General features: G+C 38.2%; 1 long non-coding RNA gene across 1 annotated transcript; it reads right to left on the bottom strand.

Moving 5' to 3' along the window:
• Positions 1-1,348: 1,348 nt before the first annotated feature.
• Positions 1,349-23,511, bottom strand: LOC105603494 (uncharacterized). Its single transcript, XR_001022677.4, has 3 exons — positions 23,222-23,511; positions 1,696-1,805; positions 1,349-1,583 (listed from the first exon to the last, which is right to left on the bottom strand). It is a non-coding gene; the product is annotated as an uncharacterized LOC105603494 (long non-coding RNA).
• Between the last annotated feature and the right edge of the window lie 3,665 nt (positions 23,512-27,176).

The following is a 27,176-nucleotide window of genomic DNA, read 5'->3' on the forward strand; positions in this document are numbered from 1 at the left end:
CCTAGACAGCATATTAAAAAGCAGAGACATTACTTTGTCAACAAAGGTCCTTCTAGTCAAGGCTATGGTTTTTCCGGTCATGTATGGATGTGAGAGTTGGACTATAAAGAAAGCTGAGCACCGAAGAACTGATGCTTTTGAATTGTGGTATTGGAGAAGACTCTTGAGAGTCCCTTGGACTGCAAGGAGATCTAACCAGTCCATCCTAAAGGAAATCAATCAGTCCTGGATGTTCATTGGTAGGACCGATGTTGAAGCTGAAACTCCAATACTTTGGCCACCTGATGAGAAGAGCTGACTCATTGGAAAAGACCCTGATGCTGGGAAAGATTGAGGGCAGGAGGAGAAGGGGAAAACAGAGGATGAGATGGTTGGATGGCATCACTGACTCAATGGACTTGGGTTTGGGTGGACTCCGGGAGTTGGTGATGGACAGGGAGGCCTGGCATGCCGCAGTTCACAGGGTTACAAGGATTCGAACACACCTGAGCGACTGAACTGAACTGTTTTGTTTTTTCCTTTGGGGAGATAAGAGCATTCATTTGAGAATTTTATAAAACTGTTTCAATTATTGGGTAAGCCCATGTCTGCTCTGGCATTCTTGGCTTATTCAAATTTGAGCTCTTCTTTTTCTAACTTATTTCTTCCTACTGCTACTCACATCACCAGTCACTGCCCACCATTCACTACTATCCTTCACAAAATACTCTATATTTCATCTATATCTATCTAATTTATCATCTATCTATTTATCTCTATCTTCGTTCACATGATTGCCCCTGACAGGAACACTCAACCTTCTATAATATTTTGCACAGGCTTGAGAAGTTTGTTTATCAGGTTCAGACCTTGATTCCACCAGTTATAGATGGTGCAATATTGGGTAAGGCATTCAACTTTTCTAAGTCTCACTTTCCTCAACTGTAATGGGTTGACTTTATTATCTTTTAATTAATTACTTAGTTAATTTTATTTTTGGCTACTCTGGGTCTTCGTTGCTGCACTTGGGCATTCTCTAGTTGCTGTGAGCAGGTGCAACTCTCTAGTTGAGATGCATGGTCTTCTTGTTGCAGTGCAGCGGCTTCTCCTGCAGCAGAGCATGGGTTCTAGGGCACGTGGACTTGTAGCTGAAGCTCGTTGGCTTAGCTGACTTGCAGTATGTGGAGTCTTCCTGGCCCAGGGATTGAACCCACCTCCCCTGGGTTTAATATAAACTTAAAGTTGAATATAAACTTTGCAGGTTTTGGGGGGCAGGAATAAAATTAAAGTATACTAAGCACCTAATAATAAGTAATACCTCATCCTGTGGTATAGATTGGGATCTTTAAGAAAGACTTTGAGCTGGAGATTTGTTTGTAGGAAATTTATTCGGGAGCGTTCTTGGAAACAATACCTTTGGTAGTGAAGGAGGTATGACTGGAGAGGGGAGAGAGAGGTGGCACTATGATACAGTTACAATGAAGATCTCAACCCACTTTGTGGAATTCTTTGAAGCTGAGATGGCCTTTAGAATTATCCCAAATTGTGTCAAGGTGCTGGTCCTTTGTGCTGAGCATCAACCAGTCATTGGAGGAGGGCTGATCCTGGAAATGGAGCATAGTCTTGGATAAGGTGACTCCTTTCATCTGAGGGCAATTTCCAGTAGGTGACAGACTGAATGATTAATACTGAAGCAGGAAAATATGCATAGCATACCCCAGCATCCATAGAGATAGGATGGCTTAGCCCCACTCTTGGCATAGCTCAGATCCACTTTCTAGGAGAAGCTCCTTCATGATCCTGATAGACATATTTACCTGGAGAAACTTAAAAGAAAAATGTTAACAAGACAGCTAACACGATAGCAGTTAGCCATAGCTGCTACTGCTGTAGCTGCTATTGAAGCTGCAACAGATATTCATTGTCTGCCTTCTCTATCACGGATTTTAAATTTCCCTTGGTTAGCTCATATGCTAGTCGAGGTGACTTACCTTCTGGGGATAACCCAGACTCTCATCTCTCAGAGGTCTGATCTCAAGGTCACCATGCCTTTCTCGGTCTGTGCTGCTTCACTTCTCCATTCACTGTCAGTATTGGTGAGGAAGTATCAAGAAACACTGAGGTACATCACATGCGTACCAAACACATTCTTTCTTGCCTCCTCTGAGTAGTGGCAAATCTCCCTTCCTTGATAATCAAGGCTAATCATCCCTGCTAGCATAGTCATCTCTTTCCTTGCTGTAGGTCTCTTAACAAAGTGACTTAAAGTTTAATATAATGTTCCCCACTGAAAGCATTTCCTTCTGGGAATCAACATCTCTAAACAGGCAAGTAGGGGAAGTACAAATTCCTCAAGTCAATGGGGATTATGGTAGTGGCACCACTCATTTATACTTCCTGGGTCCTGGATTCAGGTACTCTGTGGATTGAATGTATAATTTCTTAGCTGGCCCCTTCACTATACTCTTCCATTATTCTGTCAGGCCAGTTAAGTGGTGCAGCATGAGATATGCCCAATGGATTCAATGGTCTTGTGCCCAGCACCACACTTCCTTTGCTGTAGAGGATTCCTTAGTCTTATGGAGTGTCGTATTGTTAGTATTCCTGTATTAATAGTGAAAGTCTGCACACCCTCTGCTAATGGTGCTAGTTGAAGCCCTCAAGCAAAAAAAGGCAAATCTATACTAAGAATACATGTGGAATATAGGTAGAAGTGGTCCAATATTATCATCAGCTTCTCCAAAATTGTTCTACTTGAAGAAGTACCATATAGAGGACTCAGTGATGACTGTTTCAGGCATTTGGCAGTGGCGGTAGCTAGATCAGCTTCAGTGAAGGAGAGCTAGCTTGTGCTTTAGATCCAGTGCAAAATTTCCATTCCCATGAGATTATCCTATTCTTACATGTATTGTGCAAGAATGGGGGCTTCCAATGACAGGAAGGGTGATGTCAACTATTGAGTAATTTTTTCTATTTTGTTATTTAAGGCCTCTTCTCTGGCAACTGCTGTCATGTGAGAGACATTATGTGATACAAAGATCTTCATATTTCATGACCACTCATATTAAGCCATCCATATGGATCAGAAGATCCCCTAGAGAAGGAAATGGCAATCCACTCAGTATTGTTGCCAGGATAAGCCTATGGACAGAAGAGCCTGATGGGTTACAGAGCATGGGGTCACAATGGCTGAGCAACTGAGCACGTATACATGCCTTTTTCCTAAACTTCGCTACCCCTCACCTGCCAATCCTTTCTCTATCAGGATTCAGAATAACCAATTCAATTAATTACAAGGCTGTATACATTCTAACTGAACTAATCATTTTATCCAAAGTGGGTGGCCTAGGGAACAAAATAACTGAATTTAAAGCCAAAAGCTCTTCCTGTTAGGAAAATTCCCTTTGTTGGCCTGTATAAAGTTTGAGTTAATCCATCCAAGAATCCACCTGATGGGAAGCACTGACAAATCCAAGACCACTGCATATCAAAGATCTTCAGTGACTGGCTCATCTCTGAATCTTCTTTGGGTTTATTTCTAACCTGGAATGCATGTGTCTCACCAAGATCTCCAATCTACTTGCCACTCTGGGTCATTCTGTCTAATTAACATGACAGTATCAAGATATTGGGCCAAACTGATTTTCTGCAGAATATCTATGTGATGTAGGTTTTTGGATGATCCTTTGACAGGGAGTGAAAGAACCTCGAGGACAAGATAAGACATATAGGCAATTGTCTGTCTCAAGTGATTGTGAATTGTTCCTGATCTTCCATTCTGCTACAATTAGAAAAGAATGCACTTAACCCAATCAGTGACCATATTCAGTCATCTGAGTCTTTATTAATCTGCTCTAACAAAGTTACTATACCAAGCATGGCAGCTACAAGAGGGGCTAGTACTTGGTTGAGAGTTTCAGTTCAGTTCAGTTCAGTCGCTCAGTCGTGTCTGACTCTTTGTGATCCCATGAATCACAGCACGTCAGGCCTCCCTGTCCATCACCAACTCCCGGAGTTCACTCAGACTAACATTTATCGAGTCAGTGATGCCATCCAGCCATCTCATCCACTGTCGTCCCCTTCTCCTCCTGCTCCCAATCCTTCCCAGCATCAGAGTCTTTTCCAGTGAGTCAACTCTTCACAGGAGGTGATCAAAGTACTGGAGTTTCAGCTTTAGCATCATTCCTTCCAAAGAAATCCCAGGGCTGATCTCCTTCAGAATGGACTGGTTGGATCTCCTTGCGGTCCAAGGGGCCCTCAAGAGTCTTCTCCAACACCACAGTTCGAACGCATCAATTCTTTTGTGCTCAGCTTTCTTCACAGTCCAACTCTCATATCCATACATGACCACTGGATAAACCATAGCCTTGACTAGACGGACCTTTGTTGGCAAAGTAATGTCTCTGCTTCTGAATATGCTATCTAGGTTGGTCATAATTTCCTTCCAAGGAGTAAGCGTCTTTTAATTTCATGGCTGCAGTCACCATCTGCAGTGATCCCAGAGCCCCCCAAAATAAAGTCTGACACTGTTTCCCCATCAATGTGCCATGAAGTGATGGGACCAGATGCCAGGATCTTAGTTTTTTGAATGTTGAGCTTTAAGCCAACTTTTTCACTCTCCTCTTTCACTTTCATCAAGAGGCTTTTTGGTTCCTCTTCACTTTCTGCCATAAGGGTGGTGTCATCTGCATGTCTGAGGTTATTGATATTTCTCCCGGCAATCTTGATTCCAGCTTGTGCTTCTTCCAGCCTAGCATTTCTCATGATGTACTCTGCATATAAGTTAAATAAGCAAGGTGACAATATATAGCCTTGATGTACTCCTTTTCCTATTTGGAATCAGTCTGTTGTTCCATGTCCAGTTCTAACTGTTGCTCCTGGTTTGCATACTGGCTTCTCAAGAGGCAGGTCAGGTGGTCTGATATTCCCATCTCTTTCAGAATTTTCCGCAGTTTATTGTGATCCACACAGTCAAAGGCTTTGGCATAGTCAATAAAGCAGAAATAGATGTTTTTCTGGAGCTCTTTTGCTGTTTTGATGACCCAGCGGATGTTGGCAATTTGATCTGTGGTTCCTCTGCCTTTTCGAAAACCAGCTTGAACATCAGGAAGTTCACAGTTCGTGTACTGCTGAAGCATGGCTTGGAGAATTTTGAGCATTACCTTACTAGCGCGTGAGATGAGTGCAATTGTGTGGTGGTTTGAGCATTCTTTGGCATTGCCTTTCTTTGGGATTGGAATGAAAACTGACCTTTTCCAGTCCTGTGGCCGCTGCTGAGTTTTCCAAATTTGCTGGCATATGGAGTGCAGCACTTTCACAGCATCATCTTTCAGGATTGGTATTTTAATAGATTTTCAGGTTAAGATTTTAATAGTCTATTATTAATCCTCCAGGATCCATGCTTTGCCTTTTGCAGACCTGAGGTTCCACCATTCACTTGCAAAAGGTCTAAAGCAAGTATGTCAATAAATATTAGATGCTCTCTTACCTGCCTCACCAACATTGGTACTTACTATAATAACTGTTCCTACCTTGCTTCTATTATTATTTTGGCTCCTATTACCCATGTTGTTATCAGGAAGCACAGTTCCGTGGTCACTACCAGAGAGCATTTTAACAATTGCACCAGTACTACAAGTATCACTGAAGCTCTCTTTATCATCTTTGATGGAATCTTCAATGTTTACTGGTGATCTAACACCAAAATTCTATTTGTGAGCCTGAGTAGGTAGATAATATCTCCTCTCTTTCTCTTTCTGCTAAATTTGACTATTTTTACCACCTCCTATTACTCTTTTCCAAGCCACCACTATATCCTATTATGGTCCATACTGGCCCAGCTCCCTCTCTACAGTCCTCTTTGGATCGGCTTCTCCTGGTTCACTCCTCTGTAGCTTAAATGTCACCTTAACAGACAAGTCATATGTGTTCATCTTATCTTAAAGGTCACTTCCAATTATTCACTATCACCTTATATTGTTACATTTCCGTTTATAGCACTATCACTATCTGACGTTATATTAGACATATATCTATTTATTTTCTATATGTTTATCTTCTAGATTGTACTCTGTGTAAGGACAGAGTTTATTTCATTCTTTATCTTTAGCGCCTAAAATTGTACCTAATATACAGTAGGCGTGAATACATATTTATCAAATGAATGAATGATTTCTTAGTGTTATTAGATATTGCATTGATGATCTCTGTTGGACATATATGTGAGTTCTAAGTGAACCAATGACAGAAGCCACAGATCTCTATTGAGCTCAGAATTGTCTTCTCTGAGTTAAATTTGGCTTCAATTTTTAAGATGAAAGGCAACATTCTGTTTTCTAAGTGGCCCAATTTCCTTTTGCATTGACATCCATTTTGGAGCCTCTATTGTGCTGTGAACTTTGCTCTTACAGAGTCTATTGTTTGCCTTGCACCAACAAAGAATCCCTTGGAATTAAAACAAAAGGTATTAAAAGAGATACCATATCAATTTTTTTCCCCCGTTTTCTTTTCTACTCTTGGCATCTAGATTCTCATGTATCCCCATGACCAATCTGATCCGGGGACTATTAGGAATCTTGTTCTTTCCATAATCTCTCTGCTATCTTGCTGGGTGTTAGAGGGAGCAAAAAGGGGCAGGGTCACTAAAATTAACTTATTTTTTGTAAATCTTTTGGAATCTTAGCCTTTTGTTACTTTGAAATATTTAAGTTATCCAAGTTCAAATAATATTTACATAATTTATTTAGACATAAATCTATGAATTGCAAATCTACCAAAGAAGTTACATCTATCTGTGTTTCAATATTTATTTAAAGTCTTTTTCTTATATCTCTATGCAACATCTAGAGGATTCCCTAGGAGATTAATGGATAGGAGAGAAAATACTAATGTTTTGTAGGTTAACTTCAGAAATATTTAAGTTTTCAAATATCGACCAAGTCTGGGTGAATACCTCGCTATTTTAATTTTTTAAAAATATTTTTGTGTATCTTATTAACAGTGCTATTCTACTAGAATATAAACTCCCTAAGGGCATGGATTAATTTCTATTTTTTTCGCCCTGCTTTCCTAAAATATCTGGAATAGTTCCTAGCATATATTAGGTACTTGAAATAAGAATTTCTTGAAAGAATTAAAATCTGGTATTTTTCCTGCTTGTCTGAAATTTCTTTATTCCAAAGCTTATTTATACCAAACAATAACCCACATAAAATTTTTATTGCTTTCCTTCTGTGTGGAGAAATAACAATACCTTTTAAAATATACTTTTGATTTCATAAGTTTTCACAAAGTGTCTTGCTTTTTCTAATTATGTTTATAGGTTTTTAAGATGTGTCAAATTTTCATCATCTCTGGAAATGCAATCAGATATTGCAGGCAGTGAGGTCAAGCTTCCTAGAAATAATAAATAATTTCACATCTTCAGAATACCTGGTATTAGACCTAGATCTCTCCAATGATTCATTTTCTCCACAATATTTATTGAGTTATATTTTATGTAAACCATGGACCTCACTGGACATTAGGAGGTGTTCCCATTGATTTTATACTCTGGTGGGAAAGACACACACTGAACTAAAGAATTCAACTGGGTTGAAATGTGCAAGAATGATAGCTGTGTGCCATGGGAGCAAACATTCACGGGGGCGGGGGGGGGGTACCTCTCTGAAGACATGATACTTAATTTGAGATGTAAAGGCTCAGTTGAAGTTAACTAACCTAAAGATAGAACCAAGTGTTCCGGTACAGGATGTCACAAGTTTAAAAGTATTGAGGTGATAGGAAACTTGGTAAATTTTCATTTTTGAAAGTGAAATGTATGGTCGAAGCACTGAGAGCAAGGAGCAAAGTATATGATGAGGCCAGAGAGGCTGGCAAGACCCAGACTATGTGGATTCTTAAAGGATATTTGATTTTGAAATTAGTCTGATAAGTCTTGTTTTAAACATGATGACATGCTAGAACTGGTTGGAAAATTTGCTTTAGCTGCAATGTGGAAATGAGTTGAAATCATCTTGGAATGCAAATTGGACATTTGAAATATTTCAAATGAGAGACAATGGTGACCTTGACTAAGGTGATGTTAATAGTGGACATAATAGTGGACTAAGGTAAAGAACATGCCTGCAGTGCAGGGGACCCGAGTTTGATCCTTGGGTCAGGAAGATACCCTGTAGAAGGCAATGGCAACCCACTCCAGTATTCTTGCCTGGGAAATTCCATTGAAAGAGGAGCCTCATAGTTTACAGTATGGTCCATGGAGTCCCAAAGAGTCGGACAAGACTGAGCAACTAACACTTACTTTTTCACTTTCAAGATGATTTTAATGCCAAGGATGATTGTTTAGTCTCTGCTCCCCTTCCAGAAGGAGAGAACTCACTATCATGTTCTAGATGACTAGAACAGTTCTAATGACTGTCTCTCCCTTATACTCTTCTAAAAGAATCTGCCCCTTGTCCCAGCACTGAATCATCTGTGGGAAACTGGACTCAAAAGAATCCAACAAAACCTTGTTGGAAGAATTTGAACCATAAAACCTAGAAATGGAAGAAAGATGCTGTTGGGTTCTAGAATGCTAAGGAAAATGGCGATGATAATAGAGTTTTTGCTACAGCAAATCAGAGCCACACGCAAGTTGAAACTGTGGAAGCACAGAAACCAGGAATTTCTGAGGATCAATTCATTCTGCAGAGAGAAGAATGTAGCAGGTTTAAGAGAAAAAGAGAAAGATGAGTCTGTGTGATTCTCAAGAGGAAGAGACAGGGAGAGGAGATTTCTAGGAAGCTTGACCACACTGCCTGCAGTTGCATTCTGTAAGTGTCTCCTTCTTCTTTTTTTTTTTTCCCCTCTCAATAATCTATTTAAAAATTATTCTAGAGTAATATTTTGTTAGGAGTTTCCCAAGTGGCTCAGTAGTAAGGAATCTGCCCACCAATGCAGGAGACATAGGAAAGGTAGGTTTGATCTCTGGGTCAGGAAGATGCCCTGGAGGAGGAAATGGCAAACACATTCTGGCATTCTTGCCTGAAAAATCCCATGGACAGAGGAGCCTTGTGGGTTACAGTCCACATGGTTGAAAAGAGTCAAACATGACTGAATGGCTGAGAACAAGATTTTGTTAATTGCAGTCATTTGATACTTGTCTCAGATATTTTCATAAAGAAGATTTTCATTTTTAACAGATCCATTGGATAGTTTTTTCTATACATAGAGCTGCATCTTTCTTTCTATAACATGGAGTTCTTGGGAACCATGCTGAATAAGTCTAATTCCTCCTGCTATAACCCTGTCCACTGAAGATCATGAGGGTGTCTCATCTGAAAGATTTCTCACCATAAAACATCCATAGTTACTTTCATTGTCTTAACGTGATTTGATTCTCAGACCTCTCTCCTATTCTGCTTATTTAACTAATATGCAGAGTACATCATGAGAAACGCTGGGCTGGATAAAGCACAAGCTGGGAATCAAGATTACTGGGAGAAATATCAATAACTTCAGATATGCAGATAACACTACCCTTATGGCAGAACGTGAAGAAGAACTAAAGAGCCTCTTGATGCAAGTGAAAGAGTGAAAAAGTTGGCTTAAAGCTCAACATTCAGAAAACTAAGATCATGGCATCTGGTCCCATCACTTCATGGCAAATAGACGGAGAAACAGTGGAAACAGTGGCAGACTTTACTTTTGGGGCTCCAAAACACTGCAGATGGTGGCTGCAGCCACGAAATTAATAGACGCCTGCTCCTTGGAAGAAAAGCTATGACCAACCTAGATAGCGTGTTAAGTAACAGAGACATTACTTTGCCACAAAGGTCCATCTAGTCAAGGCTATGGTTTTTCCAGTGGTCATGTATGGATGTGAGAGTTGGACTATAAAGAAAGCTGAGCACCGAAGAACTGATGCTTTTGAACTGTGGTGTTGGAAAAGACTCTTGAGAGTCCCTTGGACTGCAAAGAGATCCAACCAGTCCATCCTAAAGGAGATCAGTCCTGAATGTTCATTGGAAGGACTGATGCTGAAGCTGAAACTCCAATACTTTGGCCACCTGATGTGAAGAGCTAACTCATTTGAAAAGACCCTGATGTTGGGAAAGATTGAAGGCGGGAAGCGAAGGGGACAACAGATGATGAGATGGTTGGGTGGCATCAGTGACTCAATGGACATGAGTTTGAGTAAGCTCCAGGAGTTGGTAATGGCCAGGGAGGCCTGGCATGCTGCAGTTCATGGGGTCACAAAGAGTCAGACATGACTGAGCGACTGAACTGAACTGAACTCCTATTCTGTCATGCTTATCTGAATACCTTATGATTTGTCAATCATTTTAGAATATGGAGTCCAGAATTAAATGAAAGCCTTTGTGTATCATTTATTTGATAAGCTCAGAGTAGCATTAGACTATCACAATCCACTGTAACTTTGCAGTTAACTAAAAGCTCCTTTCAGAAAATGTCTGTATCTGAGATTTTTTAAAACATAAATAAACATCTAGAAAAAATACTGAAAAAAACAATTCCTTTGGATTAAGGTACTGTCAACTGATCACCTGAAAAAGCTTTCTACAACATTAAATTGTCACCAGCTCCTCAAGCCTTAGCTTATATTCTTTCCAATGGGTCAGTTGATAGTTCCCTGTTGAAATGAATTGTAAAACATACAGACTGAGAGAGAAAAGGGGAGTTCTGAGCCAGAATCCAGGCAACACTTCATGGAAGTTGGAAGTTGGGTGGGGACTAAGCTTCTAAGTCAATGAGAACACTAGGTGGATTGGGTGGATATGAAAGAGGGATCAACCTAAGTAAGGACAACAAATAAGAGGTGGAAAGATTTATAAGCATTTCAGTTCTAGGTAGCAATTCTCTGCTAAACAAGGCACTCTCCAAGGCTTTCTTGAGATAGCTGCTTTTTTTAAAAGTCTGGAGACAGGTGAGTAAAGGGTATGCAATTTCTGTACTTTGGTCATGGGGGATTGCCCATAACCAATGAGAATGATAAATGTAACAAAACTGTTTACAGTGTCAGTGACTGGATGTAGCTATATTGGTCTCTACAGCCAGGCCTCACAAACTGGTATACAGCTCTCAATGTATCAGATTAGATGATAGGTTAATATCTGACTCTACTGATCCTTATGGAGGAGAGTCAATGACCGATTGTTAAATTTCATTTTCTTTGTATTTGTGGGTGTGTCCATGGGGGAAACAGGCAAGTTTTGTGAGAAGGCTTTTTCCATAGTTACAGATGACTCCAGGGGCAATGCCAGGAATAGACACCGTTTTTCATACATCAATTTCCAGCCCTGCCGAGCCCTCCCAATTGCAAACTGATCTGCTGTGCACTGGCAGTCTGTCCGTGTGCACTAAGGGACATGCAAGCATGCTGCACTTTCTGCAATGAGGTATTATAGTGTCTGCATCTGACAAAGGTTGTCTCAGCAGTAGTAGGGCTGCCAGTCTGTGGCTGAAGCTAAAGAAGGCAGGGTTTCTCACTATCTTTCTGGGTTAGATATGCTCATGTGGATAAGTGCTTTGTCAGAATAAGTGATGAAAGTAAAATTTCTTATACCTTCTCAGATCTGTCTTGGAGACACTCTCTGTAGCTGAAGGTTTCATTTAGCTTTCATAAGGTTACAATGCTTAATCTCAGTAGGGTTATCAGTTCTGTCATGTATTATAAACCCTCCAATCAAGGCAGTGGGAAACAGTGTCTCTATTTAATACCCGGAGAAATGGTGGAAGTCAGCGATTGATACCAACACAATGATGGGAAAAAGTGTCCAGAGGTGCTACTCACATAATCTCATTTTACAACATCTTGAAAATTCAATAGAAAGGACTCCACTAACAATACCATTACACACCACTGATTATTGTTCTCAAATGTTCCTAAAGCTCTGAAAGCATAACCTAACAATAAAAATGTGCTATAAATACATCCCAACAATGTACTTAACTCTATTTTCTCTTTTAAAAACAAAAGCACGCAGTGTTAGTCACAAGTCATATAATTTCACTTAAGTAATTTCTTGACTAAAAGTGTATTATCATTTCTTAAACATTGTATAAATATAAATAAATAAGCTATTCCTTGACTCTGGAAAGTGTTTCCTAATAATTTAGGAAAAAGTGGGGCATGTTGCACCTTGGGTTAACTACTTAACATGTGATCTTTTTTGCAAGACACATCTTGTTTATCATGAGCTCTATGTTATTTGCAAAGGTGTTTGGGAAAAAAAATAAAAATTTCCTTGCAAAGAAAGCACAAAACTTAAGTTTTCAAATTTCCTGCTATAAATGTGTCAGTGATTCTTGTTTTTATCTTTTGCCATTAAAACTTTTTGAATAAGTGTGTTTTTCAAAAGGGTTAAAATTGTAGGAAGTTACTGCTATATCCTGTCTAAAAAAACAAACAAACAGCTAAGAAACATACATCCAAAGTATGCTCCAGTTCTTGAAAAAAGATTTTAAACTAGTTTAGAAAAATATATTTCTTGTTTCCTGTTTGTGCTTACACCATGGAATGAGGGAACACAAATCTACATTATTGAGAAAAAAAGGTCATTATTTCCCTAAGAATATTATATTATATTATTTTGTAATAGAAGGAACTTATAAATAAACATTTCTTTTACAAATAAGTATTTTTGAATTGATAACTTACTAAAATATGTAACAATATTAATTTTTTACTTTAACAAGTTTCAATTTAAATTATTTTAATACTATTGACAACATAGAAAAGTAAAGTTAAAACTATACTTAAGATGATTTTCAAAACCACTGGACTAGTCTGTATGCTTTAAAAAATTCATATTTATATCCACACTCATTTTTAAAGTGACATGGAATTCCTTAAAATTTGTTAACTTTAAAGTGCAATACAAATTAAAATTTATCAGTAATTTTAAAATGAAATCTACATATATTATTTTAATAATTCCTGAGATATTTAATAGTATTATGTTGTATTAATTTGTTAGGAATTATTAAATATGGTATACTATTAAAGTATTACTGGAATATTAAAATTTTAAAGATATTACTAGAATATTTTTTTCATAGTTTGACTATCAAGACAAACTTCCAAAACCTGTTTTTTATTAAAAATCTGCAATATTGCTACCTTAAAATTCTTTTGAAATGATCATTTTAGGCTATATTCTTAAATGGCCATTTTATGTATTCAATCAGATTTGTTTACCGTTTTTATAAACAACATTTATTGGGGAATACAAGAAGCACCAGAAGAGAAAGCTTTCACTCCCTCAAACATAGTAAAATGATCAAACGTTTGGAATAGAGGCAAATTATAAAAATGTGTCTTAACTGAGACGCTTTGCCCTAAGGAACCAAGCATTTGCGTTTGATGATTCTTCCATAAACCTGAGTTTATTTTAAAAAATTGATCCTTTTAATGTAAGAAAGTTGATGGAGAAAGAATTCCACTTACAAGTTTTTCCACTAGACACTATAAAACGCCATCATAGCACCTTGCATTTTTGGCATCTGCAGTTGAACTGCAGAGTTCAACTGCAGATGCCAGATCTTATTTTGAAAAATGGTGTTGTGTCTATAGGATGCAAATGATCTGGATGAAAGTTCAAATCAAATAGAAAAACCTACTTGGTCCTAGATGCTCTATTTGAGTTGAGCAGTGAGACGCCAAAACTTCAATAGAACATAAGGAAAAGAGAGGGAAGAAGGGAAAAGGCAAGAGGAAAAGGAGAAAACAAACAAAGCTAGATTTGAAGACAGATTCCATTACAGACTTCTTAGTGCTGTTGCACCCATATGACGTTGCCATTCCTCCAAATTCAAGGATGGCTGGTCTTTGTATGGAAAGGTACCCTGTCTGTGATCACCCTCATGGCAATAATCTGACAGTTAGTTGATTAATTAAAAATTTTTTCCTTTAGATAGCAAGTGTTTAATCCTTTTTCTTTGCTGATGAAATTGACTACCATATATCAAAAACAATACTTCTCTGAACTAGCTGTTTGGATGTTTTTTAAAAAAGATACTAGAATAAAATGTTTTTAACTTGAAAAATATGGGTAGGAAAGCTTTTGAGAGCTCAGTCATCCTTGATGACTCATAATTTGATAAAAGCTAGAGACTTTTCTGCTTCCAGATACAATTGTCATAATGCAAAATTATTCTTTTTTGTTTTCCATTATGTTTGTAGTTTCTGTACCTACATAAACTCTCATTTTACATTCGTTTATAGTAAAACTCTAACGAACGATGTGTTCATTTTGTTGAACAACAAAGTCAATCTGGAAAGTAAAAGCACCTATGGAGAATCTTTTTACATAAATAGGGGGCTCCTGTGGAACTCAGTCTTACAGATTCTTCATCTTTCTAAGGACAATGGTTCAAAACCAGAGTTGAAATCAGCAGAAAAAGAGTTGCAAAGTCAGAAATTCTAAATAATTCATGGATATGCATGGAAATAATGTTTCAAAACTGGAGTCAGGAGCAGCCGCTGGGGGAAATTTTTTTTTAAAGAATCACAGTCAACAACAGTCATATTATTTCAGGTTAGCTCACACCATTGTGTGAATTTACAATGCAACGTTTGTATGCTTCCATTGGTTTGGGAAAGAAAATTTAGAAGTCTTAAAACACACAAACAGCAAATATAAAGAATCCTTTCTAGTTCTTGCAGACAGTATGACTCAGTAGTAAGAAACACCATTCTACTTGTAGAGTATACATGAAAACATGATTCAATACTTTTAAAAGTAAATCCAAACTGTGAGTCTTAAGCCGGAGAGTCCCTCATTCATAAAATAGTGCAAGATTAAGACAAGTTATTGTTTTCTGTTATTTCCCTTCGTTTATTTCACAAATGCCCCTCAATACTTACATAGATTTAGGATAAAGTTCACTGGAGATGCTTGACAAATGAATAATCACTCATTATCCAGGTAGGTCATTTATCATTCTAAAACTGAACAATGGCATAGAAGCAAATTATTTATTTTTCCTAATCTCTAGGTTAGAAATGTGAATGCAGTAACAGAAAAAGGAAAGTAATCCAAATTGTTTGAGAATAAATATTCAAGTAAAATAGGATATTCTTCAAAATCTCATTTGGGAAAGTGGTAACTGATAACTATTTAAATGGGACCATTCCTCCTCAATTCATTTAAATTGATTTTTACTTCAGCTCCCTTTTCATGGTAAGAATTGTTGTTGTAGCTCCCTGGGCTGACATAAAGATAATACTTACTAACACATTTATGGGATTTGGATATTAGATGAATCTAAATTACCCTGATGTCTCAAATAGAATAATGAACTGTATTATTCATTATTTAGGAAATAACTCAGTAATATCATAACCATATATTCTGAAAATTAACTTTTATATTAATATTTTTAAGTTACTTATCCTAAATGTTTTCCTTGAGTAATGGTGATGTTGACCCTGTAATTATTTGGGAAAAAGCATATTGTTCACCTTTAGTATGCAGGAAATAACTAGCTTCTTATTTCATATAACTCAGTGAAAATTTCCAAATTTATAAGTCAATTTTTCTTCCTACCAGAGTGTATGTTTAACCTTGTTAAGCCTGAGGCTTTAAACAGTATATTTTGAGTGTTTTTAAAGATACTGAACAGACTAAAATAATTTATATTATAGAATGCTGAATGAAATCTTTATAAATACTAGTTATCTCTAAGCAAGGTTTAGATTTCTTAACTCACATCATTAGTTAACAATCAAATATTGGCTTTATTTTGTTCTGGATCTATGATCATGCAGAATTTGAGTCAGAAGTAGCTCTTTAAATGCACACCTAAAGCTGCAGTTTTCTTTCTTTTCCTTTTAATTACTAAAGGTATTGTTTCCTGCTTTTTCTTGTTATTTGTTCTGATACCCAAAAGGAACCTCTGTGCAGTGCATTCATGTCTGTGACTCCCCTTAATCAGCTGTCCCATAATAGTACAGTTTAAAACAACGCCAACCCCCGCTGCCCCATGCAAGTTGTAGTTCACTTTAAAACCATCATACACCATGTGGCTTGGCAGTCAGAACGTGGTGAGCTGGGGGATATGGAATTTGATCCTGATTTCACTGAGCGCTTTGCTTTTCCATCTTGACCATTTTGTTATTGACTGTATCTGTTAGCCTATTTGGATAAAATGAGTGGGACACAAATGCACTACCTTTACATCGCTCTCCTTTTTAAAAAAAAACACCAGGTCCAGACTGTCTGAAGTCCTAGCGATTTTCCCTCAGCTCTCTCTATGGCAGTTTATTAAGAAAGGGTGACATGAATGGGCTCCAGAGATGCTGGTTCTCATATGTTTATTCTACGAGAAAACTCACTTCCATTTGCACAGAGCTCAGAAAGAGCAAGGAGGTTCAGTCCCCTTAACTAGCTTTCATGTCTCTGCAGCCACTACTCTGTGCCCTCTGTGGTGAGGCCTCAGGCAGGCTCAGAGAGAAAGTATGCTGTGATCAAATGGAGATGGCAACTCTTGGTTTTGCAAAAAGTAAAAAGTCCACCATCCAGATGAAGCTGCAAAGATCACAAATGACCAATCATGCTTTGCCAAAAATCAGAAAGTGATTTTGAGTTATTTATATGCTAACTTAATCTCTGCCTTGGTATGAGAAAAAGAAATATGTAAAAATAGACAATGTAAAAATACATATATAAATTTTAAAAATGAATGTTAATTTTTCTATTCACACTTCAAAAAAAAAAAGGTTGTCAACTGGTGATGACCTTAGCTTGGACTCAGTTCTGCAGGGAGCATGTTTTGAGACTACAGGTGTCTATAAACAGAAGAGTGAGGGTAGGGTGGCATACTATAAAAATGGTTACTCCATCAAAACTTAGGTTTCAAAAGGAACATCTATTTTGTCTAAAACAAATGTGAAATCATCTAAATATTCTAAAGCTAATTAGGATTGGCCATTTTATTCTGTGATATTGAAGACTTCCCTGACTTTATTTTTTTTCTAGTTAGGATTCATATGGGGCAACAATCGATTGTCTTGGTCTGAACTTTGGTCTCTTTTCTTCCCTAAGGTAAGGAAGAAATAATTCAAATATTCTGATTATATTTAATGGTTAGATAGCTTTCCATTCCAGGTCTGATTAGCCTTAAACTGTTGTATTTCTTTTTCCTTAAGGCGTAGCTAATGAATAGTCATTATAAGTTTTAAAAATTATTATATCTGTCTTCCACTTGTGTTCTGAAGCAAAAAAAAAAAAAAAAAAAAGAAAGGCCATTCTTTCCCACCACGGAAGATGTAAATTTTGAAGTGTATTTTTATAAAGTCTCTCACAAGTCTATGGCTACTATTTCTCATCAATAATGTATGTACAGATACAACAACCCACAAATGTGTCTGATTATTGGGCCATCAATTTCACTTTTACCAACTAAAGTAGTTTGACTTTATTATTTACATGATTCTTAAAATATGCAGGCCACCGACCACACAAATAAACATGTGCTTTTAGATCGGTAGAAAGCCTGGTGTTTATGAACAGGGTTCTTTGTATTTTTAACAATATCTGGCACATTTAAGCAAAACTCTGTACTGAAACATGGAGCCTGGATAATTGTGTGCCTCATGATCTGTGCTGGGCAGGGGCCCCAACCTCTGCTCTTTAAGCAGACAGGAGTACAAAAATCTGTTATTGCAGTTTGACGTTTTCTTTGCATGATTAGGTCAGTTGGTAAATCTCCACTTTGCAGTTCTTAGAAGCCCAGATTTCCTGTTACAAAGCAATGTGGTTCTGATTACAGCCTTACTGAAGTCCAGACATGGTACCTATGCTCGGCTAGCAGCTCTACTTCTCATTTTCCATGTTAGCACCAGCAGCTTATTGACCCTACCTTCCTCTTCTTAGCTTGCAATGGTTGGGGAGATTGGAAATCCAAGGGGTCATCTTTAGGAAGGTGAACACAGAGTGAATATTATTTATATCATCAGTTCTGGTAAAAATGCTCTTTTAAGTTTGAGAAGAAAATAAAAATGAATCAAACACAAAGAGAAACTGATTTTCTAGTGCAGAGTTCTGGTTTCATCTGCTTTAATTCTGTCACCACCAAGTTCATTTGGTGAGATCATTATTATTATATTTCAAAGGAACACTGTCAAAGACTTCTAGGTGTACCATAAGAAGTCCTAATATTACATGGTGAATCTGGTCCATGGCACCATCTTTTTATTACAAGGATGAATTATACAGCTTCTTATATAAATCAATGTAAGCTTCTTTATATGCCTGTATAAACCTGAAAGCTCACTGATAAAGCTTCCTAACTTGTCTCCTTCTTTTCATTCGTGCTCTCCTATAATCCATTCCTCATAGAGGAGTCTGAATTTTCTTTAAAAAATGAATACAGGTAAGATCTTTTCTTTTTCCTGTTAAAATCCTCCAGCGACTTTTTGTTACATGCTGATCAACATCCCAACTCCTTTTTGTGACATCAAAAAGTTGTCATAATCTAGGCTGTATCATTTTCCTGACTTCAGTTACTACTACTTTCTCTTTGGGCACTGTATTTTATTCACAATGACTTTATTCCTGGTTCTAACTTGAAGACTTTCAACTGGTTGTTCCCTCTTTTTGAAATACTCTTTTTCTGTCTCATCACAGTACTGATTTCTCAGCCATCCTTTGGATCTCAACTTACTCATCATGTCACCAACTCAAACAACTCTTCTCAGAGCCACCTTATCTAAAGAACAGCTACTATGGAGAACAGTTTGGAGATTCCTTTAAAAACTAAAAATTAAACTGCTGCTGGTGCTAAGGTGCTTCAGTCGTGTCCGACTCTGTGTGACCCCATAGACGGCAGCCCACCAGGCTCCCCCCATCCCTGGGATTCTCCAGGCAAGAATTAGCAATCCCATTATTGGGCATATACCCTGAGAAAACCATAATTCAAAGAGACACATATACCACAATGTTCATTGCAGCACTATTTACAATAGCTAGAATATGGAAGCAACCTAGATGCCTATTGACAGATGAATGGATAAAGAAGCTGTGGTACATTTATACAATAGAATATTACTCAACCATTAAAAAGAACGAATGTGAGTCAGTTTCAATGAGATGGATGAACCTAGAGCCTGTTCTACAGAATCAAGTGAGTCAGAAAAAGAATAGAATATGCCATAAATTAATGCACATGTATGAAATCTAGAAAACTGGTATTAATGAACTTATTTTCAGGGTGAGAATACAGAGGCAGATGTAGAGAATGGGCTTGTAGACACAAGGGAAGGAGAGGATGGGATGAATTGAGAGAGTAGCATTGACACGTATACAAACTACCATGAGTACAATGGCTAGCAAGTGGGAAGCTGCTGTGTAACACAGGGAGGGAGCCCAGATTGGCATCCTGTGATGACCTAGAGGGCTGGGATGGGGGGGAGGGTAGGGTGTAAGGGGGGGCAGGAGGGTGGGGATATACATACATATGCACTTACGGCTGTTGCACAGTAGCAACCAACAGAACGTGGTAACACAATCATTCTCCAATTTAAAAAAAAACAATAACTAAAAAAAAAAGAACGCTCCTAGGGTTTCTCCTTTAACTACCTTATCTCTTTCAGGATACTCATTATTCTCTAGTATTTTCTAATTGTTCCATTGGCTTATGTGTTTATTTTTTGGTCTCCTTATACAGTAATATGTGCTTCCTGAAAAGGGGGACTTTATCTTATTTTTGGTGGGTCATTGCCTGGTCTGGAATAGTCACTGGATGTTCTTTTTTGTTGGGTGGATGGTTGAATGACCAAATCATTGAATTTATTAATAGTTAAGCCCACTAGCCGGAAAAAGCCCAGGACTGGTCTTAATCTACTACAGCTACGTGAGGGCCCATTAATTTTCATTCCCTAGATTCTACAGTTACCTTAACTCTTGCCAGAGCCCTACATTCATTTAGTTTCTATTAGTACCTAGAGAGAGAATCCAACACAGGCTAGGCACTTCATGAATGTTAGTACAATTGGAATCTGATATTTTATTTTAATTAAGTTGAGCAACCTCATACTTGCTGTATAACATATTGCTGCTGCTAGGTCGCCTCAGTCATGTCTGACTCTGTGCGACCCCATAGACGGCAGCACATCAGGCTCCCCTGTCCCTGGGATTCTCCAGGCAAGAACACTGGAGTGGGTTGCCATTTCCTTCTCCAATGCATGAAAGTGAAAAGTGAAAATGAAGACGCTCAGTCATATCCGACTCTTAGTGACCCCATGGACTGCAGCCTACCAGGCTCCTCCGTCCATGGGATTTTCCAGGCAAGAGTACTGGAGTGGGTTGCCATTGCCTTCTCTGGTATAACATATTAACTCTACTAAAAAAGCCAAGTTTCAAAAAAAATTGAGTGATAACATTCCCCCTATTTTAATGTCAGTGAAGTATCTTGTCATGGTCTCCAACATGTAAAGGCTAAGCAAGCTGAGAGAGAAAAAGACTAGTTGGAGTTTTTATGGGAACATTTTTCAAAGAGGTTTTGTATTTCTATATTACTGTATCTGCTCACATAGAATTTCTTTAAGGAAGTAGCCTTACATCCCATTTTCCAGAAAAGATTAATGTTAGATGACTCACCCTAACTTGGTGAGCTGATAGGAAAGGAAGTACCCATGTTCTAATCCCTGACCCCACCCACCAGCCCTTCCCTTCATCTCCTATGTCTCTGCCTTGCTGCCCATTCACTGTTGAATGTCTTTGCTCTGTTGGTTCCCTTCAGATTTGTTTTAAAGTTCAAACTTATTTTCTTGTTTTTAACATATTGTTTAAAAGCATGCATAAACAAAAAGCCTGGGTGTGGAAAGAGAACAGTGTTCAGGGAATAGGAAAGAAAACGGGTAGGGAGAGACTGGTAAGAGTCAGCAGATCCTCCAAAGTTCAAAAAACCTCTTTACCCAAGAGGGTAATGGTCAGGGCATGGTGAAGTAATTCCTTTTCAAAGGTAGCCAGAAGGGAGACTGGAAATGACTAGTGCATTTACTCATCATTGATGGCAAAGCTGTCTGCATTGTGTAGCCCAGACTTCAATGTCCTGCTGCTAAGTCATCCCATGAACCACAGAGTGGAGGGTATTTAAAAGCACTGGCTATTGACACACGTTGATTGGCAGCTAGAGACATTTTCAGATGTGATGGATAAAACAGACGCACTTACTTTCTTTTCTGATTTTACATCGCCATGATACATTCTTTAGATTTTTCTAAGAAGGAGAAAATACATTTTTAAGAGGGGTGGAGTTGTAACTGACCAAGGAGGGTGACAACAAAACCTGTTCTGATTTTGTAAACGGAAACCATAAAGTACAACAAGCAGGCAGTTATCTCAGGGTGATTCAGACCATTGGTTCTAAGTTGAGGAGGGGGACTCTGAACGGGCCCACTGGGCTTTGCCTTGTACCCACCCTTACAGCCCAACTCTCAATTTCTGCAAGTAAAGGCCGGGAGAAAATTATAAAACTTTGAAAGGCATCTCAGACTTTCTTGTGTTTCTCTTTTTTTTTTTTTTTTTTCAATCTGGAAGAGTTCAGGGGGAGGGTAGAAGGAAAATGAGCTTCAAATGGTTAAGGAAACATGTCCGAAGGAAAAAGTGAGCAATTAGGAAAAAAGACCCCCTTCATGTTAAAAAAAAAAAAAAAAGCAAAATTGTGGTTCCTAAAGAGTATAGGGTGATCCTCCTTCTTCCACTACACCATTCAGCCTCACAGGCTATACTGAGCCTCTTCGAGCCTGTGTGCCATCTTAAATTGAGGCTAATACTTATCTTGCAGCTTGTCATGAGGTCTAATCTAGTACTAGGTTCATAGTGGGTAGTCAGTAGTTGATAATTTTAGAAATCAAAAGATAATTTAAACTGGGAGGAAAATGAAGAACTGCCAGTGGTTTATAGTAGGAAACCTAGTCTTCCTTTCCAAATCTGCAGAAAGTGGAAAGTTATCCTTTTATCAGAGATCTTCAGCTACATAGAAGCCAAATTCAGTAAAATCCCTTTCAAAAGATATTCCATTATCTTAATTATAGGTTGAATATGGATTTCAAAATCAATGAGAATGTGATCATTTAGAATATCCAGAAAAAGATGAAATAGGTTGCATGTCAGGTCACTGACATGGGGTAAGGAAGATTGTGTATTTATAAATTTTATAAGTAACATGTAATTGATTTAAAACAAACAGAAATGCAGACTCTATAAGAATGTCTATGGGAAAAAGACAGAAATCTGAGCCATTACCCACAGATAATTGTTATTTGGTGTATATCATCCAGACATTCTTCTATGTAGTCATTCACAATTACTTCTTATGTGAAATCATGCCCTGCTATTTTCAATCTTATTTTAAAATATAACAATGGTTTTCAATATTAATAAATATGTATATGCAGTATTTTTAATGATTTGCAAAGTAGTCTTTTTGTGTGGGTATACCTTAATTTATTTAATCAATTCTGCTTCTGAGACAATTTAAGTTTTTATTTTCCCAATTCTTTTTACTATTACACTCTATGCTTGTGTTGGCTTGAATGTTTCTATAGACTCAATTCCTTTCAGCCGAATTGCTAGGTTAGAGAAAATTCTTTTTTTTTTTTTTAAGTTTTTGATGTATGTTTCCCAAACTGCCCTCAGGAAAGTTGTTCCAACAAATGCCCCAGTGTGTATTAGTGGTTGTTCTCTCTTGCTAACACTGGACGTTACAATTCTTTTAAACCTGTGCTTATCTAATAATAGAAAGGTACCCCATTTTAATTTACATTCCTTTGTTTACTGTGAAGCATGGATCATTGTTTACGGACTAGCTGAGAGTCTGCTTTTTGTGAATTGCCCATTCTTGTCCTTTGTCTATTCTTCTACTGGCTCTTAATCTTTTTCCGAGACTGATTCTTAACAACGTCTCGTATATTGGGGCTGTTGTTGGTCATTTTGCAAATTCTTAATTTTAAAATTTATTTTGTGTATTCACAGTATTCAAAATTCTAAGTAAAAAGTGGCAAAGTTTGTATGCGCAGAAAAGGACGGGGCACATACAGAAAAAGGGACAGGTCTTGTGCAAACATCCACCTCTTCCTAGATATTATTAAAGTAGCAGCTAAATTACAACATGAGGAAACAGAATTACACGTAAAAATACATTTCCTCATAGCTAATGTTTTAAAAGGATGACCATGTTCTAGAACAGGATGCTGGTATCTCCTTCTGAGGGACTTTGTAAATGAGTTACATACCTTTCTGTCAGGCTTGAATAATCCGAAGGGATGGGCTGGATGACTGCTCAAGAGGTCCCTTTGCCCAGAGTGATTACTGTCTTCTATTTCCACACATGAACTTGAGGTTCAGAAAAGCCCTAGCTCAAGGTTCTTTTCAGTAAATTTCAGCAAATGCTATTTATATTGTCCTTCTTAAAGGGTCTTTAAAAATTAAGAAATTCTAAACTGTGTTTCTAAGCTTAAGAACGAATAGAAATAGGTCTGTCTTTCGAGTCTTCCTAATAGCAGAGCACATACACAGAAAGTGTGACCATGAGTCATCTTCGTAAGCTTTAATTTCTTACTGCTCTCTTGTGGCCATTCAAATGAACTGTCCAGATGCCTTTTTTTGAAAAACAAATCTTATAATATTAACAGGAAAACTTTATTCAACCAGAGTCAACACATTTAGTTTGTGTAGTAAATTCAGTGTCTCTAACATTTGAACATCAAGGCTAACAATTTATTTTTTTAGTTTTTTATTTTTAAATTTTAAAATCTTTAATTCTTACATGCATTCCCAATTATGAGGTACTTACAGCAGTGGGGTTGAATAGGAAAAAGGCTGTTTCTTCCGGTGGTTTTAGCAAAACTAGCCACGTTGTTATGCATCTATGAAGTCATCAAAAGGCTGGAGTTTGAAATAGTTTTGGCCATTCTGATGGTAAAATAATGCTGTTCCCTTATTGGGATTTGGGGAATATCAGTAGGGTCTAAGATCACTCATCATAATATAAAACAGTTTCTTTTTAGGGAAAACCAATTCAAAAACTGCCTATGCATTATAGCACAAACAAGATAAAACTTAGAAATAAAATCATTCTGGTACATTTGGGTCATGTTATACTGCCCATGAGTGGATGGGACCTAGGAACTGAAATCTCAGCAGTCTTAGACGTCAGCATAGATTGAAATGCTTTATCCTCCCAAGCCTGAGTGTCAGTCATGCAAACTATAATGTTGTGTAACAAACTTCTTGTTCATTTGACTTCAGTTCCTGTGAACACATCTATTCAAAGTGTGAAGTGAAAATGTTAGGTGCTCAGTCATGTCCAATTCTTTGCAACTGCATGGACTATAACCTGCCAGGCTCCTAGGTCCATGGGATTCTTCAAGCAAGAATATTGAAGTGGATTGCCATTCCCTTCTCCAGAGGACCTTCCCTACCCAAGGATAGAACCTGGGTCTCCTCGATGACAGGCCGATTCTTTGCTGTCCGAGCTACAAGGAAGTCCTTTAATTAGCGTATATATGGGTGGGTTTTTTCCCCCCCCCATTCATGGAGCTAATTCTTCCATAAAATGAAGTCAATGTGTTCCAGGCATTTAACTGTAGAGTCAGAATTGAGCTCAGATTGTCCAGGGTTAAGTTACTCTATAAGATCTATATTGGAGCATCATTTCTATGCAGTTCTGGGGGTACAATCAGTTCAGTTCAGTTGCTCAGTTGTGTCCGACTGCTGCGATCCCATGAATCGCAGCACGCCAGGCCTCCTTGTCCATCACCATCTCCCGGAGTTCACCCAAACTCATGTGCATTGAGTCGATGATGCCATCCAGCCATCTCATCCTTTGTCATCCCCTTCTCCTCCTGCCCCCAATCCCTCCTAGCATCAGGGTCTTTTCCAGTGAGTCAACTCTTCGCATGAGGTGGCCAAAGTATTGGAGTTTCAGCTTCAGCATCAGTCCTTCAAATGAACATTCAGGACTGGTCTCCTTTAGGATGGACTGGTTGGATCTCCTTGCAGTCCAAGGGACTCTCAAGAGTCTTTTCCAACACCACAGTTCAAAAGCATCAATTCTTCGGCGCTCAGCTTTCTTCACAGTCCAACTCTCATATCCATACATGACCACTGGATAAACCATAGCCTTGACTAGACGGATCTTTGTTGGCAAAGTAATGTCTCTGCTTTTGAATATGCTATCTAGGTAGGTCATAACCTTCCTTCCAAGGAGTAAGTAAGTGTCTTTTAATTTCATGGCTGCAGTCACCATCTGCAGTGATTTTGGAGCCCCCCAAAAATAAAGTCTGCCACTGTTTCCACTGTTTCCCCATCTATGTGCCATGAAGTGATGGGACCAGATGCCAGGATCTTAGTTTTCTGAATGTTGAGCTTTAAGCCAACTTTTTCACTCTCCTCTTTCACTTTCATCAAGAGGCTTTTTGGTTCCTCTTCACTTTCTGCCGTAAGGGTGGTGTCATCTGCATATCTGAGGTTATTGATATTTCTCCTGGCAATCTTGATTCCAGCTTGTGCTTCTTCCAGCCTAGCGTTTCTTATGTTGTACTCTGCATATAAGTTAAACAAGCAGGGTTACAATATACAGCCTTGACGTACTCCTTTTCCCTATTTGGAACCAGACATTTCTCAAGGCTTTGCATATATTAATTCCTTGAATCCTCCTACCTGTGCTATGATACAGATACTATCATCATCCTCATTTTGGGAGTGAAGAAAGTGAACCATGGAGAGGTTAAGGTTAAGTAACTTGCCTGAGATGACACAACGGGTAAATAAAGGTGTTAGGGTTCAAAACAAGGCAGTCTGACTGTCGAGTTCTCTCTATGTTTTGTTCACCACTGCCATTTTTCTGCCTCTTAAAGAGAGAGAAAAATGTGTTTGACTGGAGTGACATGGAGGTCCATCATGATCTTATCAGACTTTGAATGGAAGGACCGGGCCAGGCCAACAGCCTGACTCAAGTGAATTGTAGAGTGAGAGGTCCAGGGGAGAGGACGTGAATGCTGCATTTAGACACAGCTAGAAGAGCAGCCATCCAGAATTGTGGTGCTGAGAAATCTAGCATTAATTGTCTTAGGACAGTGTCATGCAATTGGATTTTTTTGAGGTCAGGCAACTATGGAAGAGTCCAAAGATTCAGATCATCTCTAGTTGGAAATCAGGAAGGGATTCTGAAATGCATCAAGCTCTCAAGTTCTGTTTTCAAGTGAGGCAAAATCATTGGGTTGACTCTGATATTGAATCTCCAAGTTTAAAAACTATTTTATTCTTCTGATTACCAGTCCTGTTCCCAAACTCACACTATTTCCAGTTCTTTACAGGGAGTGGGGAGCGATAGGATTCTGTGGAAATTCACTCTGAAGTTAGAGGACATGAGTGTTTACCCTGCTCTCTACTGGCTGTGACTTTAGACAAATCCAAATTTCCTGGTTATTCTGCTGCAAAAGAGGGAAAAAACAGTCTCCTCTCAGTATTTCTGGTAGGGTTAAGAATCAAAATACTTTGTTAACTACACAATTCTATACAAACTTTAGGAGCTAATAAGCTGTTTTTGGAAAAAAGGGAAGGAAGGAGAGGAGTGAATGACCCTGGTCTGAGAGTTTCATTAGGCAAGAATAAATAAAAATCTATTAAAAATGTAGTCACATAGTAGATACTCAATGACTTTTTTTGGTGGATTAATTGATTTTTTTTCTTTTTCCATTTGGGAAGTGCTAGAAACTGCAGCATACATCTAGTGAGGTCAGATAAGGATCACCCTGACCTTTGCCCCTGACCACGATTTACATGAGCATGTTGGCAACAGAGGGGGAGTTTCAAATAAGCGGTAGTGATAGAACAGGCATTTCACATAAATATTTGTTGATTGATTGATTGAACTGGGCATATCATCAACACTGCAGTGCTAAACATTTGGACAAGTGATCTTGAGAGATTTGAGAGGAATAGGCTTGCCAGCACTTGGGCAGGCAGACATTTCCTGAATAGTCACACTGCAACGCCCCTGATGAATTGCCCACCAGTGCCAATTAAGTGTAGTTGTAGTTAAACCTTCAGGGTGGTAGAAAATGATCTTTAGGACAGCTTCAGATTCACTGGGGAGCAGCCAGCTCTACAATGCTATAGTTTCACTCATAATTTGAGCAAGAGGTGGTGGAAGATGAAAGACAGCTGATTGATATCTGCACGAAC

This window comes from Ovis aries, chromosome 1 (genome assembly GCF_016772045.2).
Source record: "Ovis aries strain OAR_USU_Benz2616 breed Rambouillet chromosome 1, ARS-UI_Ramb_v3.0, whole genome shotgun sequence".
Classification (NCBI taxonomy): domain Eukaryota; kingdom Metazoa; phylum Chordata; class Mammalia; order Artiodactyla; family Bovidae; genus Ovis; species Ovis aries.